The 9,292-nt window shown below is 37.5% G+C and overlaps 1 long non-coding RNA gene across 1 annotated transcript; it reads right to left on the reverse strand.

The window, feature by feature from the left end:
- Nucleotides 1-429: 429 nt before the first annotated feature.
- Nucleotides 430-8,919, reverse strand: LOC112482306. The gene is made up of 3 exons (XR_003047254.1): nucleotides 8,821-8,919; nucleotides 3,154-3,298; nucleotides 430-510 (listed from the first exon to the last, which is right to left on the reverse strand). It is a non-coding gene; the product is annotated as an uncharacterized LOC112482306 (long non-coding RNA).
- Between the last annotated feature and the right edge of the window lie 373 nt (nucleotides 8,920-9,292).

Raw genomic sequence — 9,292 nt, forward strand, 5'->3', positions numbered from 1 at the left:
TTGCCTAGTAACCCAGCCTGCGTCTGATGTCAATCTGATCAGGCTGCTGTAGCAGGTGATGGCCTCCTTTCCATCAGCCACTGTGCTCCTGCCCTGCCTGCGTGGGCTTTGGCTACTGAAACTGCAGATCTCCTTCCGGCCCGAGATCAGGGAGGCTGTGAGGTAGAAACAAATTTTTAACATCTTCTCTGTCCACTCAGTCTCTCTCCTCGGACTCCACAGCCAAGGGAGGAAGGTCTTTGCATGAACGTGACCTTTTAGCTGGTGAATCATATGACAAGAAAAATGACTCGCACCCGCCTTCCTTCCGGAGTGACCTACACACCAGGCACCGAGGAGAGTGTCACAGCTCTCCAAACTGGTATCATTTGTGTACCCGCATCGATAAACAAGGAATGTTTGCACACGCCACCGCAGGTGAGGGCCTCTGCCCGTGGCAGGACAGAGAGGGTCAAACAGAGAGGGGGCTTGGGCTTTGGGTTTCGTGTCATGTGAGCTTTTCTGAGTGACCTTAAATGGAGAGAGAGAGAGAATGGATGCTGAGTTTAATCATGCAAGACCAGCTCAAGACAAACTGTGCAGTTTTGTTTTCTGTCTGGAAAAAAAATAACTCACGTACTGACAGGCGTCTGAGCGCTCGGCGCTCCTTAGGTGCTGAATTTATGGGAGGATTTGACGACCAGAATTTGCTTGTAGGTTTTCACCTCCCTTATGCTATTCTCTTAGCTGGTCGTTTTGAACGCCCCTCCCCCATCTTCATCCCCAACCGTCCCTGTTCTTAAGCCAAATAAAAAGGAAACATCAATGAAATAAAGATTCATGTTTCTGCTTTGACACACCATGACCATATTTTTATACTATTATGAGATGGGTTTTTTCCTTCTATTTGTCAGTCTCTGTGGATAAAAGACTCCGTCTTCCATAAAGAATTCCCACCAGAAATCTTTATAAACCTTCCATCAGAGAGACACTCTGCCTTCGTGCTGTGCGAAAGCTAATCTAATTAAGACAGGATCTGCTAAATTTAATAGCCTGCTATGAATTTTTACAGACATCTGGTAGCTGGAAGTTGGAGCAGCTCTAACATATAAAATTCACATTGTCCAGATGACCAATATCAGGGTCAATATTTTCCTTCTTTTGGGAACTCATATTGTTTTAGTATGGAAGCTATTTTTAAACCATGATATCTTACAGGTAAACACACTGGAAGGGACACTGAGGATGGAAACTTCTAAATCTCAGCTTTCCATCTGCGAAATGAAGGCAATGACATTTCCATCCTGGGGTCGTTTTATGGATAAATTTGAAAATGTATACACAGGGCGGGCTTCGTTAGCCGACCGACCTATACGGTCACACAGCACCACATGTTGGCAAACCCCTTGCTTGGTGTAATGCTCTTGTACTGTCTCGAAATTCTTCATTTTTGAACTAAGGGCCCTGCATTTTTTATTTTAGGCTCAGCCCCGTCAGTTATGTAGCTGGTCCCGTGTGTATAAAATTCTTTGCATGATGCCTATTGCATAGTAGCCACAAAATAATTATGACGAAGCTCCCCTCCCCATTCTACCCTCTGACATAAAATTATGAAATTCAAATAAGTAAATTTTCTCCCGCTTCTACCTCCACCTCCCCCAACACAGTCTACATCTATCTTTAGGAAATGGAAAACATGGTAATAGAAAAAAGTTAAATTTTATATATGCTAGGGTGTGCAAAAATTACCTATTATACAAAACCCATAATTGATGATGAGGGTGTTCTCTGAGGTAAAAAAAAACTGATATTAGGTGTTAATTTCCGGGGAGGACCTAATTTCCATTTCATTTTGTTCTTGTTTTTGTTTTATTTGGTTTTAGCATATGTATGTTTTGCCCTAAAAAATAATAATAATAATAAATTTAGTAATTTTGTTTTACTTAGACTCCAATAACCCTATCTGTACATGTACGTGACTGTATATTCACCCGTAACTTCTCACTAGTTATCTGAAAAGACGGAGCTTGGGAAGGGGTGGCATCCCCAAAATCTAACCAATTTTTCAGACCCAGAAACGTGAGTTCTACTCTAGACTCAAGGCAATAATTAATACTTAATGGAGTTGATGGACATCTCCTCGACTTCCCTTGCATTCCATAGCCCACTCCCAGAGGGAAGAAAGAGGCGGGTGCCAGCGTTCTTTCACTGGAAACCCCACCCCACCAAGCCTCCTGGGCCCCAGAAAACATGTGCACTCACAGGCACCTGTCTGTAAAGCAGGAAAACAAGAAGTACAGCAACCCATTAAAATCCTATGTTCTGACAATATTTTGCTCCGGGGCTGCTGAGAAACATAGTATCTAATAGGCTTTGAAGTGAAAGGTGGAATCCCTGTGAAATGAGATTTTTTCCGAAGTATCCAAATGATGCAGGATTTTTTTCTCCCCACCAAAGACAGCACAGGATGAATGACCTTGAGCAATGACAAACAATATACCGCACATACCCAATCAACCCTGATAATTACCGTGTTAATAATTAAGCCTATGGTCTGAATTTACATTCAATGTTTCTGTTGAATTCTGTGGGGCACTCAGGGGTGGCTTGTGGGCAGAGGTCCAGCTGACTAGCCAATTCTGAAAATATTAGTGAAATTCCTCACTTTTTTTCGTCCAAAGTTCCAGTCTCCCACAATAAAATCTAAGATACCATCCTGAATGGAAGAACAGAATTCCTCCAGAATCATTGTGTTTCATTCCTCGGGGACAGCTAACTATTTAAAGCAAACAAACAACAAAAAAAAAAAAAAAAAAGGAAAAGAAAAAAAAAGAAAAAGAAACATTTGCATGCTTTTGTGAGTCATGCTCATATTACCTCCTTTTTCTGTCTGACAAAAATGCTACATAAGACATTTGACTCTTTTCCTGCTTGGTCTCTTGCTGTTTCTCTGGTCTGTGGGGGATCATCACACAATTTGTGTGCCCCAGAACACAGCTGTACGAGCGTGGGAAAGCACCTTAAACAGTGGTGCACCCATGACAATCAACGGATATTAGAAAATGATGGTAGATGCTACCTCCTGCTTTCCCCACTCCCTCCCAGCTGTCGTCCTAACACTTTTGCAATTCAAGTTTCCAAAAGAATTCTATCCAGGGCAGAAAATATATGTACCTGTTGTCCTAGCTGGCAGGTTCTGGAATTAAGTTGAGCTCTCAGAAACTTGATGGTTCGCGTGTCTGAGGTGACATCTGTCAGTCTGTAACCGTTCCGTGTTTCAATTGGCTGAATGTTTGCTTCCTTTTCTTCCCAGCAGTGCCTAGAATGGAGAAAGAGTATAATAGATATTTGTTAAATGAATAAGTCAAGAGGAATATTGGTATTGTTCTCTTGTGATCTGAGAAGCCCAGGGTACTTTTAACTCCACGCCCAGTCTGTTTTAGCCTGTCCCTTACTGCTGCTTGTCAGAAAAGAGATGTTAACTACTTTCTTAGCTTCTTCGTAAAAAAAAAAAATTTAAAAAAAATTTAGTTTGGGCCATGGAAGGGGCAGTGTGGTGTAACAGTGAAGGGCATGGACACTGAGCCAGATTCTCTAAAGCAGCATCCACACACACTCCTTGATAAACATGTACAACTTTATGTTAGTTACTGAACCTTTCCGTGCCTCAGTTTCCTCATCTGTAAGATGGAGATAATACATGTTCCAATGTTATACAAGTAGTTAATATTTTAAAGTACCTAGAATGATGCTAGTACATAAGTGCCACATAAATATTTACTAAATAAATACAATAAAATGGTATTTCTAAGAAACGAAAATATTAATTCATGGATGGCAAATAAGTTGCAGCGTGAGAATGAATGTGTATTACTTGGTAGGAGATATCTGAAATCATATTAGGAAGGAGTTCAAAGCCACATTGGGCCTCAGGTGAAAAGTAGACCCCTGGTGATCGATGATGCTAGACGATCTCTGATAGGGGACGTGGCAAGACATGTGTCCCCTTCTGCCATCCCTGACATGCATGTGACTTTTTCTACCTGATATATTCAAAGTACCCAAGAAAATGGGTCACAAGGCTAGAAAGTTTGAACAAATATTTTCGAGACGCCTTTCTGTGACTGTATTATGCTAAGCGTTAAAACATAAAGGTGAGTAAGGCAGCCACTGCTTTCAATGTATTTGAAGACAAGAAGGAGAGATGGGCCCGTGGATTGTACTTTAGACTACAGAGCGCAATAGTCAAATGTAAACACAGGACTTCGAGAGCAAAAGAAGCGGCAACTAACACACCCCAGCATGGGAGGGAGACACGAGAATCTCTGGCGGAGACCAATTGCTAAATGCTACTTGAGTGGCTTTCCTGTCAGAAACGAATATACTAATGGACAGAACATATTAAATGATGGTTTTCCAGACCCTGGACAACAATCAGCACTGAACTATGATCCCAGAGAGAAGGAAAACAAGGTGAACCTTACGACCACTTTACCCTAAGGACTGGAGGCAGGACAAGGTAAAGCGCAGGGAGGAGCAACTCAACAGAGACAGTGGTGTGGCCAGGTGGAGGAGATGTAGATGAAGTCAAGGAAGGCAAAGAAGCTAGAACTGTGAGACAGTACCAGGGGGCACAAAGCTTCACAGAGGGAAGGCTGCAGAGACCCGCCAAGGGCAAACCTGCATCTTTGTCTCAGTACTCGTCTGTTCATAAACTGTAAAATATTTCAGGGACAGCAAAGGAAGCATGAACATGAGTAGGAGAAAAATAAAAGATATATATTTAAAAATACAAAAAAAAAAAAGTAAAATATCTAAACTAAAAATTGCTCAGGATCAATTTACAATACACACCTTTAATCTACCAGAGTCTATCTTCAAATTATATTACACCTTTTCAAATATAACAGGCTTACAAATATATACTTCTATCCCCCATTTTCATGCATTGTTATTATGTACTTTACCTTTCCATAGATAATAAATCGCACAATAAATACAGTTATTGATTTTTCTTTTAACAATCAATTATCTTTTAAAGAAATTGTAAAATAAGGGAAAAGTATCCTTTTATATTTATACATATGTTTACCATTTGGAGCACTAATTATTCTTTTTTCTAGGTCTACATATCCATCTAGCATAATTTCCTTTATGCTTAGATAAAAGTTCTTTTAACACATTTTTAGTGTGTGTCTTCAGCGATGAGTTTTTTAGCTTTTTTTTTTTTTTTTTTGGTCCTAAAGTCTTTATTTGGTTTTCATTTTTAAAGGTAGTTTTGCTGGATATGAAATTCTGGTTTAATAAATTTTATTATCAACACATCAAGGATGCCATTCCGTTGTCTAATGGACTTCATGGTTTCTGATGGCAAATATGCTGCCATTTTTGTCTTGTTTCTCTGTGTAATATGTGTGTTTTATCTCTGGATCCTTTTAAAATTGCTCTTCATCACGTGTTTTCATAAAATTTTATTATGACATATCTTTTTGTGATTTTTCTTATGGTTTTTTTTTCTGCCTAGGATCCACTGAAATTCTTGGATCTGTATGTTTTTAGATTTCATCATTTGGAAAAATTTTCAGGCATTATTCTTTCAAATGTTTTTTCATCACTCCCTACATTCTCCCCACACACTTTTTTTGGTCTTTTTTCTCTGTGCATTTATTTTTAATTGTTGCTGTTGCTATGTCTTCAAAGTCTCTAATCTTTTTTCCCACATTATCTAATTTATTCAGTGATTGATAGAACAATTAAAAAAACTAATAAGGTTACAAAATATTGGAACAAGACTTAAAAATCATATTTATAACTGATGTATATAGAACACTCTATCCAGCAACAGCAGAAAACACATTGTTTTCAACTGCACATGAAACACCCACCAAAATAGACCACATTCTGGACCATAAAACAAAACTTGATAAAGTTTAAAAGATTCAAATATAAAACACATCATCTGACCACATAGAAAGTAAACTAGAAATCAATAAAAACAGATTTCTGAAACATTTCCAAAAATTAGAAATTTTCTTAATTCAAAAATAAAATTAGGAAGCTATTACTTAACTGAATGAAAATTGAAAGACAGTATATCAAAATCCATGGAAGTAGCTAAAAAATGTTTAGAGAGAAAATTTATCATATTAAAACTTTCTATTAGAAAAGTATATATGAAATCAATTACTTAAGCTTATATATAAAGAAATTAGAAAAAGAATGGCAAATGAAACCCAAAGTGAGCAGAAGAAAGTAAATATAGAACTATAGGGAAAAATAAAACAAAACAAAAAAATGGATTTTTTTAAAAGATCAATGAAATGGATAAACAAGTGATAATTTAAAAAGACAAAAAAATTTCAATATCAAATAAAAGAAAGAATACTGCTACAGTTTATACATGTTCTAAAAGCTTAATAAGAAAATATCATGAATAATTCGATGTCAATAAATTTGACAACTTGGATGAAATATAAATTCCTGAAAGACACACTACCAAAATCTATTCAAAAAGAAATGGATGAATGATATAGCTCTATATCTATTGAAAAAATTAAATTTGTGGTTAAAATTCTTTTCACAAACTAAACCCAGGTCTACCCAACATTTCAAGAAACAAAAAAGCAACCCAACACAAACACTTCTAGAAAATAGAGGAGTGAGGAACACTTGCTGGCCCATCTATGAAGCCAGCACAGCCTTGGTGTCAGAACCAGATGAAAATACTGATTGACATTCTAACAAATATAGTGATAAAAATATTTTTTTTAATTTCTAGAAAATTGGATTCAGAAATAAATGATAAATTAATATATCTTGACCAATTGGGATTTTTATGAAGAATCAAAATTTGAATTAACATTAGAAAAGATAAACTTTATTTGCCATATTAACAGACTAAAAAGAAAAAATATATATGTTCATTTTAATAGATGCAGTAAGAGAATTTGACAAAATTCAATATTCATTCGGAATAAAAACTTTCAGTAAACTAGGAACAGAAAGGAACTTCCTCAACCTGAAAAAAGGGGCATTTATGACCATTTTACACTTAACAGCCTACTTATGAGTTCCCTTAAGGTTGAGAACAAGATAAGACCACTCTTACCACTTGTATTCATCATTGTATCAGAAGATTTAGTCAGTGCAATAAGGCAAGAAAAATAAATAAAAGGCATACAAACTTGAAAAGAAGAGTTAGACACTGTGGTTGTATTTGTACAAGATTATAAAGAATCTAAGTTAAAAAAAAAGAAAGTACAAAGAAGGGAAAGGAACTAATAAATGAGTTTACTAAGGTCATAAAATAAGATGTCAATATAAAAATTCAATCATATTTCCATATACTGGTAACAGAGGATTAGAAATCGAAAGGAAGAAAAATCTATAATAGTGTCAAAACTATTTAAGGAATAAACTTAAAATATGAGCAAAGACCCAGACTTATAAATTACAAAGCATTGCTGAGACGTTAAAAAATATCTAAACAAATGTAGAAATATATCATGTTTATGGATCTAAAGGCTTAATAATGTTAAGATGGGAATTCCCTCCAAATTGATCTATAGGTTCAATAAAATCTCCATAAAAATCCCATAGGCATTTTTGTTGTTGAAATTGACAAGCCAATTCTAAAATGTATATAGAAATGCAAAGGACCTAAGCCAACCCACAGAATTCGAAAAATAAGAACAAAGAATAGCTCTTACACTACCTTATTTCATAATTTTCTATAAGACAATGTGGTATTGGCACACTTTAGACATATAGATCTATGTTACAGAATAGATCATCCAATAAAAAACCTACCCATATTTGGCTAATTAATTTTGAAAAGGGTGGCAATATAATTCAATGGGAAAACATAGTTTTCTTCAACAAATGTGTTGGAATAATTAGATATCCATGCGCTAGCCAGCCTCCTAGATGACCCCAGTAATCACTGCTTCTTAGTATTCATGTCATTTTGTAGTAGCTTCCCATTGAACCAAAGCTGGTTTATGGGACCAATGAAATATAGCGGAAGTGAGGGAATGAGTGTGACCTCTAAGCAGGTGTGATCATCACAGTATGGAAATCAGATCATCTTGCTCCCTTGCTCGAAATAGTCAAATAGTGTTCTCTTTCACTCAGAATAAAACCCAAAGTCTTTCCCTTGACTTACCAACATCTTTGATGAAAAGCTCATCTTTTACTCCTCTCTCCCTTACTTTGTCCTGAAATCAGCATGGCTTGCTCCCCCACTTCACTGAAGTCAAGGGATGTAAGCTCCACGAAAGCGGTGACTTTGTTCTATTCAATGACAAATCCCCAGTGCCTAGACAGACACCAGCCATGTGATAGGTGCCTCTTAAATAGACTGACTGAACAGATAAACCTCTGTACTCTTTCAGATTAGGAAAATAGTGGACCATGAGAAATGAAAATAAGGCAGAAATTTAAAAGAGAAGAAATGAAAAACAATGGAGGCCAAAAATAGGAGTTTATCATAAGAACATGCCAGCTCCAAAGAGTGTTCAAAAGTTCACAGTTTGGGTCAGCTAATGGGTGAGAAATGAAGAAATATCTCAGAAGTGAAGCCAAGTTGGAAAGTCTGGAGCCATCTAAGCAGCCTAGTTTGCAGGTATATAGCCCTGTTGAAAAAACCTCAAAACAGAGAACAAACAAAATCAGCTAAGAGCAGCTTTGCTACTACCTCCTGGAAGAATAAGGACCTGAAATGGACCAATTTCTGGAGTATTGTGAAAAGCAGGAGCGTAGTAGGAAAGAGAAAGTTATTTAGCTGAAAAGGGAATTGGGGGCAGATTATGTCCAGATCGTGACAAATAATAACAAGAGGACCTTAAAATCCAGGGTTTCAGGAGCTGTTCTTAGCTCTGCTTTCTTCACCACCTTTCTTCTGAAGCTGCAATTATTTTTGTCCTGATTTCCCATGAATGTGGAGGGAAAAGCCACCACAGAGATTTCTTAGCTGATAGAGACAGTCGTCTTCCAATATTCGTTTTCTCTTTCGTTGGAGAAGCGCCTGGGTTTGACGTCGGCATCTGGCCACCCAGCCACGGACTGCAGTGCTTCACTCTCGGGTATGCTAGGAATTGTCGGCTGGTAGGATTCCAGTGGAACTGACCCGTGCTAATCCTCTGTCATCTTCTGGGTCATGCTTGCTATGGACTTGCTTCCTGCTGGCTGGATCACAGCAAAGCCCCCTGGCCGGCCTGGCTTGTGGAGGAAAACATTCCGACTCACCTCGGTCTGTTTCTTAAGAGAGAAATGAACTTCTTTCGTATGTCCCTTTGTTAGAGCTACAGAATCC

This window comes from Pteropus alecto, unplaced genomic scaffold, assembly GCF_000325575.1.
Source record: "Pteropus alecto unplaced genomic scaffold, ASM32557v1 scaffold195, whole genome shotgun sequence".
Taxonomy (NCBI): Eukaryota; Metazoa; Chordata; class Mammalia; order Chiroptera; family Pteropodidae; genus Pteropus; species Pteropus alecto.